The sequence below is a fragment of the Hordeum vulgare genome, chromosome 7H, assembly GCF_904849725.1.
Source record: "Hordeum vulgare subsp. vulgare chromosome 7H, MorexV3_pseudomolecules_assembly, whole genome shotgun sequence".
Classification (NCBI taxonomy): domain Eukaryota; kingdom Viridiplantae; phylum Streptophyta; class Magnoliopsida; order Poales; family Poaceae; genus Hordeum; species Hordeum vulgare.
The window spans coordinates 258,654,171-258,664,190 of record NC_058524.1 but is presented as its reverse complement, the minus strand read 5'-3'; positions in this window follow the sequence as shown (position 1 = coordinate 258,664,190).

The window sequence follows — 10,020 nt, the reverse complement described above, 5'->3', positions numbered from 1 at the left end:
GAGGTGGGAGCTTGGGACCATGTGGCCATGCACCGACAAGTCAATGAAGATGAAGATGTGCAAATATATTGCGACAACAACTCTAGGCCCGCTCTCGTTGCTTCCAAGGATTTGACACTTCAACAACAAAAAGATGAAGACCAACTGTAGCGACCCGACCTGAAACAACCAAGTCTCTGGTGTTTCTGTACCATCCCAACATCATGTTGGTACACACACAGTACATCAATGTATATATGGAGAGTTCAATCACACAACTTTATTAATCGGATCTCATATCGAGTAGTTTATTACAATAAAGATTACAATAATGAGGCTGAAGGCCAACTCATGAGATAACTAAACGAAGACTAGCGGAAGCTTCAAAGGTAGTTGAGTCCATCTAACTCCAGGGCATATCACCGAGCGTAGATCGTGACCTCACTCCTGGTCGGAAAAGTACTCTGCAACATGACACATTGCAGCCGTGTAGGTCAACATATTGAATATGCCGGCAAGTCACAAAAGATAGAGGTGAAAAAGTATCATCTATACTATATGCATATATGGCAGGTGGGGCTATAAGTTTTTAGCGGAAAGCAAAGTTTTCTTCTACAACAAGAGATGGGCTAAAAGCAAAATTTTACTACATTGTTGGTTGTTAATGAGATAGTTCCACCAACCATATTTCATACCCAAGTTGTCAATAATACCCACATCTTTAATATTATTTGTGTTGAAAATTCTAGATAATTTCAGTTCCTTCGGCTCAAGTTGTCTATGACCGTGGACACGACTAATCGATTAGGTTAGGGTACTCTGCAGAGTTTTGCACACATTCCCCACAAGATTTGATCGCCTCTGGTGGAGTCCTCGCACTTCAGGGTGTTTGAGAACCGGATGATCAAAACATGGTGTTTCAACGAATTCCTTTGAGCCAATGTCGGTGCCCATCCAATCCTACTGTTCTTCTACATCTCGTAGCACCGCCCGTCCAGAGTCACCACGTTGTCCAATCAAGCCAGAGCCCATAATGACTTGTGGCTGTGCAGGTAAGCCTTGGGTCTTGAAGCATCCATCCATCTCTTCGTGCCTGGGTGAAGCTTTCCGCAAGATGTCATGGCACTTCCCCATGCATCCCGGGTCGTCCACTCGTTTCCCCAGGGATCCCATCTAAACCATCCTTCATACAGAGGTGTATTGCATCACGAGGTCTTGAAAATTCTTGAAATATCCGGTCTTGATTATTAAGTACTCACAACACTCGTGATAAACACTCAACCAAAACCCCGTCTACTAAAGGCATAGGAAAATAAAATTTATCGTCCCGAGCCAAGTAACAAGGGTGATGGGTGCCTACCACATGATACTACATTAAGATCCAAATTTCCAAGTACCTACTTTGCATGCAATGGATGGATAAGGTAGAACTACAATGCATATAAAACCATAGGTAAAACATGGTCAACATGACTTGCCTTGGTGACGACTGTCGAACTCGAGCGCTTCTAGATAACAAGATTCGCACTCCGGATGATCTAACGAAACAATAATTTCACACAATAAGCCTTACAACAGCAAGTAAACAAAACAAAGCAACAAACAAAAAGTAGCTAGAAGATGAGAGAACAAAATTGTCCTACAAGAACTAAATCAGAATCTGTTTTGTTGAAAACCCCAAGATAAAATATCCTAAAAAATCTGAAATTAAACCTACTCATATATAAGATCACTAGTGATCAGTAGCAAATAGAATCAACTCAAAAGATATTTTTAAACTCCCGGTATTCACAAAACAAGGTTTAAATCAAATCTGTTTAAACACAAATTTTACAAATTCAAACATGGTCTATATCTACAGAAACTACACAAAATTATTGATCCAATGCAAAAAGAATCACCTAATTTGGAGTTATAGAGTAAAATTTATAAAGATTCTAAGTTTAGGATCTAATCTGATTTCAGAAACGAAATAGAAAAATAAAATAAAAGGACTAGGCTACGTGGCAGGCTTTGAGTGGCTGAGATCTGTGCGCGTTTTAGTCTAACTAGCGGACGGCCGCAAAAATAAGGAAAACCTTTCGGTTAAAACCTATTAACAAAAAATCGCGGTTTTCTTTAACTGAACTGAAGAGGTAACTACTAATTTAATCTAAGCCGTAGATCGAGAATCCCACGGTGGAGGGAGAAAAGAGGGGCTCACCGTGGCTGCAGGAAGTTCTCCGACGAACTTGGCGGCGGCCGAAGGTGAGGGTGGCAAGGGGTGGTGGCTCTAGTGGCAGAAGGCGGCGGCTGAGTGGTCCAGGAGGCGGAGGAGGGTCGCGGGCGTCCTCTTGTGGCGTCACAAGGCGCTAGGGGGCGACGGAGTGGCACGACAGAGCTTCTGGAGCTTCGGCCGAAGTGCTCTTTGTTGGGGAACGACGCATGGGAAACAAAAATTTTCCTATGCGCACGAAGACCTATCATGGTGATGTCCATCTATGAGAGGGGATGTGTGATCTACGTACCCTTGTAGACCTTACATCAGAAGCGTTAGTGAACACGGTTGATGTAGTGGAACGTCCTCACATCCCTCGATCCGCCCCGCGAACCGTCCCGCGATCAGTCCCACGATCTAGTGCCGAACGAACGGCACCTCCGCGTTCAACACACGTACAGCTCGAGGATGATCTCGGCCTTCTTGATCCAGCAAGAGAGACAGAGAGGTAGAAGAGTTCTCTGGCAGCGTGACGCCGCTCCGGAGGTTGGTGATGATCTTGTCTCAACAGGGCTCCGCCCGAGCTCCGCAGAAACGCGATCTAGAGGAAAAACCGTGGAGGTATGTGGTCGGGCTGCCGTGGAAAAGTCGTCTCAAATCAGCCCTAAAACCTCCGTATATATAGGTGGGAGAGGGGGGGTCCTTGCCTTGGGGCTCAAGGAGCCCCAAGGGGGTCGGCCGAGCCAAGGGGGGAAGGTCTCCCCCCAAACCGAGTCCTACTTGGTATCGTGGGTGGAGTCCTTCTTTCCTTTCCCACCTCCTCCTTTTTTTTTCTCTTTGATTTTCTTCCTATCGCGCATAGGGCCTTCTTGGACTGTCCCACCAGCCCACTAAGGGCTGGTGTGCTATCCCCAAGGCCTATGGGCTTCCCCGGGGTGGGTTTCCCCCCCGGTGAACTCCCGGAACCCATTCGTCATTCCCGGTAACTCCGAAAACCTTCCGGTAATCAAATGAGGTCATCCTATATATCAATCTTCGTTTCCGAACCATTCCGGAAACCCTCGTGACGTCCGTGATCTCATCCGGGACTCCGAACAACATTCGGTAACCAAACATATAACTCAAATACGCATAAAACAACATCAAACCTTAAGTGTGCAGACCCTGCGGGTTCGAGAACTATGTAGACATGCCCGAGAGGCTCCTCGGTCAATATCCAATAGCGGGACCTGGATGCCCATATTGGATCCTACATATTCTACGAAGATCTTATCATTTGAACCTCAGTGCCAAGGATTCATATAATCCCGTATGTCATTCCCTTTGTCCTTCGGTATGTTACTTGCTCGAGATTCGATCGTGAGTATCCGCATACCTATTTCAATCTCGTTTACCGGCAAGTCTCTTTTCTCGTTTCGTAATACAAGATCCCGCAACTTACACTAAGTTACATTGCTTGCAAGGCTTGTGTGTGATGTTGTATTACCGAGTGGGCCCCGAGATACCTCTCCGTCACACGGAGTGACAAATCCCAGTCTTGATCCATACTAACTCAACGAACACCTTCGGAGATACCTGTAGAGCATCTTTATAGTCACCCAGTTACGTTGCGACGTTTGATACACACAAAGTATTCCTCTGGTGTTAGTGAGTTATATGATCTCATGGTCATAGGAACAAATACTTGACACGCAGAAAACAGTAGCAACAAAATGACACGATCAACATGCTACGTCTATTAGTTTGGGTCTAGTCCATCACGTGATTCTCCTAATGACGTGATCCAGTTATCAAGCATAAACACTTTGTTCATAATCAGAAGACACTGACTATCTTTGATCAACTGGCTAGCCAACTAGAGGCTTGCTAGGGACAGTGTTTTGTCTATGTATCCACACATGTAAATGAGTCTTCATTCAATACAATTATAGCATGGATAATAAATGATTATCTTGATACAGGAATTATAATAATAACTATATTTATTATTGCCTCTAGGGCATAATTCCAACAGTCTCCCACTTGCACTAGAGTCAATAATCTAGCCCTCACATCATCATGCGAATTACATTGTAATAAATCTAACACCCATACAGTTCTGGTGTTGATCATGCTTTGGCCGTGGAAGAGGTTTAGTCAGCGGGTCTGCTACATTCAGATCCGTGTGCACCTTGCATATAATTACGTCCTCCCCTTCGACGTAGTCGCGGATGAGGTTGAAGCGTCGTTTGATGTGTCTGGACTTCTTGTGAAACCGTGGTTCCTTTGCTAAGGCAATGGCACCCGTGTTATCACAGAACAAGGTTATTGGATTCAGTGCGCTTGGCACCACTCCAAGATCCGTCATGAATTTCTTCATCCAGACACCCTCCTTAGCCGCCTCCGAGGCAGCCATGTACTCCGCTGCACATGTAGAATCTGCTACGACGCTTTGCTTGGAACTGCACCAGCTTACCGCACCCCCATTAAGAATAAATACGTATCCGGTTTGCGACTTAGAGTCGTCCGGATCTGTGTCAAAGCTTGCTTTGACGTAACCTTTTACGACGAGCTCTTCGTCACCTCCATACACGAGAAACATCTCCTTAGTCCTTTTCAGGTACTTCAGGATATTCTTGACCGCTGTCCAGTGATCCACTCCTGGATTACTCTGGAACCTACCTGCCATACTTATGGCCAGGCTAACGTCCGGTCTGGTGGACAGCATTGCATACATGATAGAGCCTATGGCCGAAGCATAGGGGACGGAGCGCATATGCTCTCTATCCTCATCAGTTGCTGGGCACTGAGTCTTACTCAATCTCGTACCTTGTAAAACTGGCAAGAACCCCTTCTTGGACTGTTCCATTTTGAACCTCTTCAAAACTTTATCAAGGTATGTGCTTTGTGAAAGTCCTATCAGGCGTTTTGATCTATCCCTATAGATCTTAATGCCTAGAATATAAGTAGCTTCTCCTAGGTCCTTCATAGAGAAACTTTTATTCAAGTAATCCTTTATGCTCTCCAAAAACTCTACGTTGTTTCCAATCAACAATATGTCGTCCACATATAATATTAGAAACGCCACAGAGCTCCCACTCACTTTCTTGTAAATACAAGATTCTCCAACCACTTGTATAAACCCAAAAGCTTTGATCACCTCATCAAAGCGTTTGTTCCAACTCCAAGATGCTTGCACCAGTCCATAAATGGATCGCTGGAGCTTGCACACCTTGTTAGCATTCTTAGGATCGACCGAACCTTCGGGTTGCATCATATACAATTCTTCCTTAAGGAAACTGTTAAGGAACGCCGTTTTGACATCCATCTGCCAGATTTCATAATCGAAAAATGCAGCTATTGCTAACATGATTCTGACGGACTTAAGCATCGCTATGGGTGAAATGTCTCATCGTAGTCAACTCCTTGAACTTGTGAAAAACCCTTTGCCACAAGTCGAGCTTTATAAATGGTCACATTGCCGTCAGCGTCCGTCTTCCTCTTAAAGATCCATTTGTTCTGAATAGCCTTGCGGCCCTCAGGCAGTACCTCCAAAGTCCACACTTTGTTCTCATACATGGATCCTATCTCGGACTTCATGGATTCTAGCCATTTGTTGAAATCTGGGCCCACCATTGCTTCTTCATAATTTGTAGGTTCATTGTTGTCCGACAACATGATTGATAAGACGGGATTACCGTACCACTCTGGAGCAGCACGTGGTCTCGTCGACCTGCGTGGTTCGACAGAAACTTGAACCGGAGTTTCATGATCATTATCATTAACTTCCTCCTCAACCGGCGTTGCAACGACAGAGGTTTCCCCTTGCCCTGCGCCACCATCCAGAGGGATGAGAGGTTCGACAACCTCGTCAAGTTCTATCTTCCTCCCACTCAATTCTCTCGAGAGAAACTCCTTCTCGAGAAAAGCTCCGTTTTTAGCAACAAACACTTTGCCCTCGGATTTGAGATAGAAGGTGTACCCAATTGTCTCTTTCGGGTAACCTATGAAGACGCACTTTTCCGCTTTGGGTTCCAGCTTTTCAGGCTGAAGCTTTTTGACATAAGCATCACATCCCCAAACTTTAAGAAACGACAACTTTGGCCTTTTGCCATACCACAGTTCGTATGGTGTCGTCTCAACGGATTTTGATGGTGCCCTATTTAAAGTGAATGCAGCTGTTTCTAATGCATAACCCCAAAACGATAACGGCAAATCGGTAAGAGACATCATAGATCACACCATCTCTAATAAAGTACGATTATGACGTTCGGACACACCATTACGCTGTGGTGTTCCAGGCGGTGTCAACTGTGAAACAATTCCACATTGTCTTAAGTGAGCACCAAACTCGAAACTCAGATATTCACCCCCACGATCAGACCGTAGGAACTTGATCTTCTTGTTACGATGATTTTCAACTTCACTCTGAAATTGCTTGAACTTTTCAAATGTTTCAGACTTGTGCTTCATTAAGTAGACATAACCATATCTACTCAAATCGTCAGTGAAGGTGAGAAAATAACGATATCTGCCGCATGCCTCTACGCTCATCGGACCACACACATCGGTATGTATGATTTCCAACAAGTCACTCGCACGCTCCATTGTTCCGGAGAACGGAGTTTTAGTCATCTTGCCCATGAGGCATGGTTCGCACGTGTCAAGTGAATCAAAGTCAAGTGACTCCAAAAGTCCATCAGCATGGAGTTTCTTCATGCGCTTTACACCAATATGACCTAAGCGGCAGTGCCACAAAAATATGGCGCTATCATTGTTAACTCTAACTCTTTTGGTCTCAGTGTTATGTATGTGTGTATCACTATCAAGATTCAATATGAACAATCCTCTCACATTGGGTGCATGACCATAAAAGATGTTACTAATAGAAATAGAACAACCATTATTCTCTGACTTAAAAGAGTAACCGTCTCGCAATAAACAAGATCCAGATATAATGTTCATGCTCAACGCAGGCACTAAATAACAATGATTCAAGTTCATAACTAATCCTGATGGTAACTGAAGTGAAACTGTGCCGGTGGCGATTGCATCAACCTTGGAACCATTTGCTACGCGCATCGTCACTTCATCTTTCGCCAGCCTTCGTCTATTCCGCAGTTCCTGTTTCGAGTTGCAAATATGAGCAACAGAACCGGTATCGAATACCCAGGCACTACTTCGAGAGCCGGTTAAGTACACATCAATAACATGTATATCGAATATACCTGATTTTTCTTTGGCCGCCTTCTTATCTGCCAGATACTTGGGGCAATTGCGCTTCCAGTGACCCATACCCTTGCAATAGTAACACTGTGTTTCAGGCTTAGGTCCAGCTTTGGGTTTCTTCGTCGGATTGGCAACAAGCTTGCTGCTCTTCTTTGAATTTCCCTTCTTGCCTTTGCCATTTCTATTGAAACTAGTGGACTTATTCACCATCAACACTTGATGCTCTTTACGGAGTTCAGACTCTCCGACTTTCAGCATCGCAAACAACTCGCCGGGTGACTTGTTCATCCCTTACATGTTGTAGTTCAACACAAAGCCTTTATAGCTTGGCGACAGTGATTGAAGTATTCTGTCAGTGATAGCCTCTTGCGGGAGTTCAATCCTCAGCTCAGCTAGACGGTTTGTGTACCCAGACATTTTGAGCACATGTTCACTGACAGACGAGTTCTCCTCCATCTTGCAAGCATAGAATTTATCGGAGGTCTCATACCTCTCGATCCGGGCGTTCTTCTGAAAGATAAACTTCAACTCCTGGAACATCTCAAATGCTCCATGACGCTCAAAGAGATGTCGAAGTCCCGGTTCTAAGCCATACGAGACTGCACATTGAACTACTGAGTAGTCCTCCTTACGTGCTAACCAAGCGTTCTTAACATCCTGATCAGCCGTAGCGGGTGGTTCATCTCGTAGCGCAGCATTAAGGACATAATCCTTCTTCCCAGCTTGTAAGATTAGCTTAAGATTACGAGCCCCCTACAAAGTTGCTTCCATCATCTTTCAACTTAGCTTTCTCTAGGAACGTATTAAAATTCAGGGTGACTGTCGCGTGAGCCATGATCTACAACACAAATATATTCAAAGTGGACTTAGACTATGTTCAAGATAATTAGAGTTTAACTTAATCAAATTACTCGCTAAACTCCCACTCAAAAAGTACATCTCTCTAGTCATTTGAGTGGTTCATGATCCACTTACACTAGCTCAAGTCCGATCATCACGTGAGTTGAGCATAGTTTCAGTGGTAAGCATCCCTATTCTAATCATATCATCTACATGATTCATGATCGACCCTTCGGTCTCATGTGTTCCGAGGCCATGTCTGCACATGCTAGGCTCGTCAAGCTTAACCCGAGTGTTCCGCGTGCGCAACTGTTTTGCACCCGTTGTATGTGAACGTTTAGTCTATCACACCCGATCATCACGTGGTGTCTCTCGAAATGACGAACAGTAGCAACGGTGCATAGTCGGGGAGAACACAATTTCTTCTTGAAATTTTAGTGAGAGATCACCTCATAATGCTACCGTCGTTTTAAGCAAAATAAGGTGCATAGAAGGATTAGCATCACATGCAATTCATAAGTGACATGATATGGCCATCATCACGTGCTCCTTGATCTCCATCACCAAAGCACCGGCACGATCTTCTTGTCACTGGCGCCACACCATGATCTCCATCAACGTGTCGCCATCGGGGTTGTCGTGCTACTCATGCTACTACTACTAAAGCTACATCATAGCAAAATAGTAAACACATCTACAAGCACAAACGTTAGTATAAAGACAACCCTATGGCTCCTGCCGGTTGCCGTACCATCGACGTGCAAGTCGATATTATCTATTACAACATGATCATCTCATACATCCAATATATCACATCACATCGTTGGCCATATCACATCACAAGCATACCCTGCAAAAACAAGTTAGACGTCCTCTAATTTTGTTGTTGCATGTTTTACGTGGTGACCATGGGTATCCAGTAGGATCGCATCTTACTTACGCAAACACCACAACGGAGATATATGAGTTGCTATTTAACCTCATCCAAGGACCTCCTCGGTCAAATCCGATTCAACTAAAGTTGGAGAAACCGACACTTGCCAGTCATCTTTGAGCAACGGGGTTACTCGTAGCGATGAAACCAGTCTCTCGTAAGCGTACGAGTAATGTCGGTCCAAGCCGCTTCAATCCAACAATACCGCGGAATCAAGAAAAGACTAAGGAGGGCAGCAAAACGCACATCACCGCCCACAAAAACTTTTGTGTTCTACTCGAGAAGACATCTACGCATGAACCTAGCTCTAATACTACTGTTGGGGAACGACGCATGGGAAACAAAAATTTTCCTACGCGCACGAAGACCTATCATGGTGATGTCATCTACGAGAGGGGATGTGTGATCTACGTACCCTTGTAGACCGTACAACAGAAGTGTTAGTGAACGCGGTTGATGTAGTGGAATGTCCTCACGTCCCTCAATCCGCCCCGCGAACCGTCCCGCGATCAGTCCCACGATCTAGTGCCGAACGGACGGCACCTCCGCGTTCAACACACGTACAACTCGACGATGATCTCGGCCTTCTTGATCCAGCAAGAGATACGGAAAGGTAGAAGAGTTCTCCGGCAGCGTGACGGCACTCCGGAGGTTGGTGGTGATCTTGTCTCAGCAGGGCTCCGCCCGAGCTCCGCAGAAACGCGATCTAGAGGAAAAACCGTGGAGGTATGTGGTCGGGCTGCCATGGAAAAGTCGTCTCAAATCAGTGCTAAAACCTCTGTATATATAGGTGGGAGAGGGGGGCCTTGCCTTGGGGCTCAAGGAGCCCCAAGGGGGTCGGCCGAGCCAAGGGGGGAAGGTC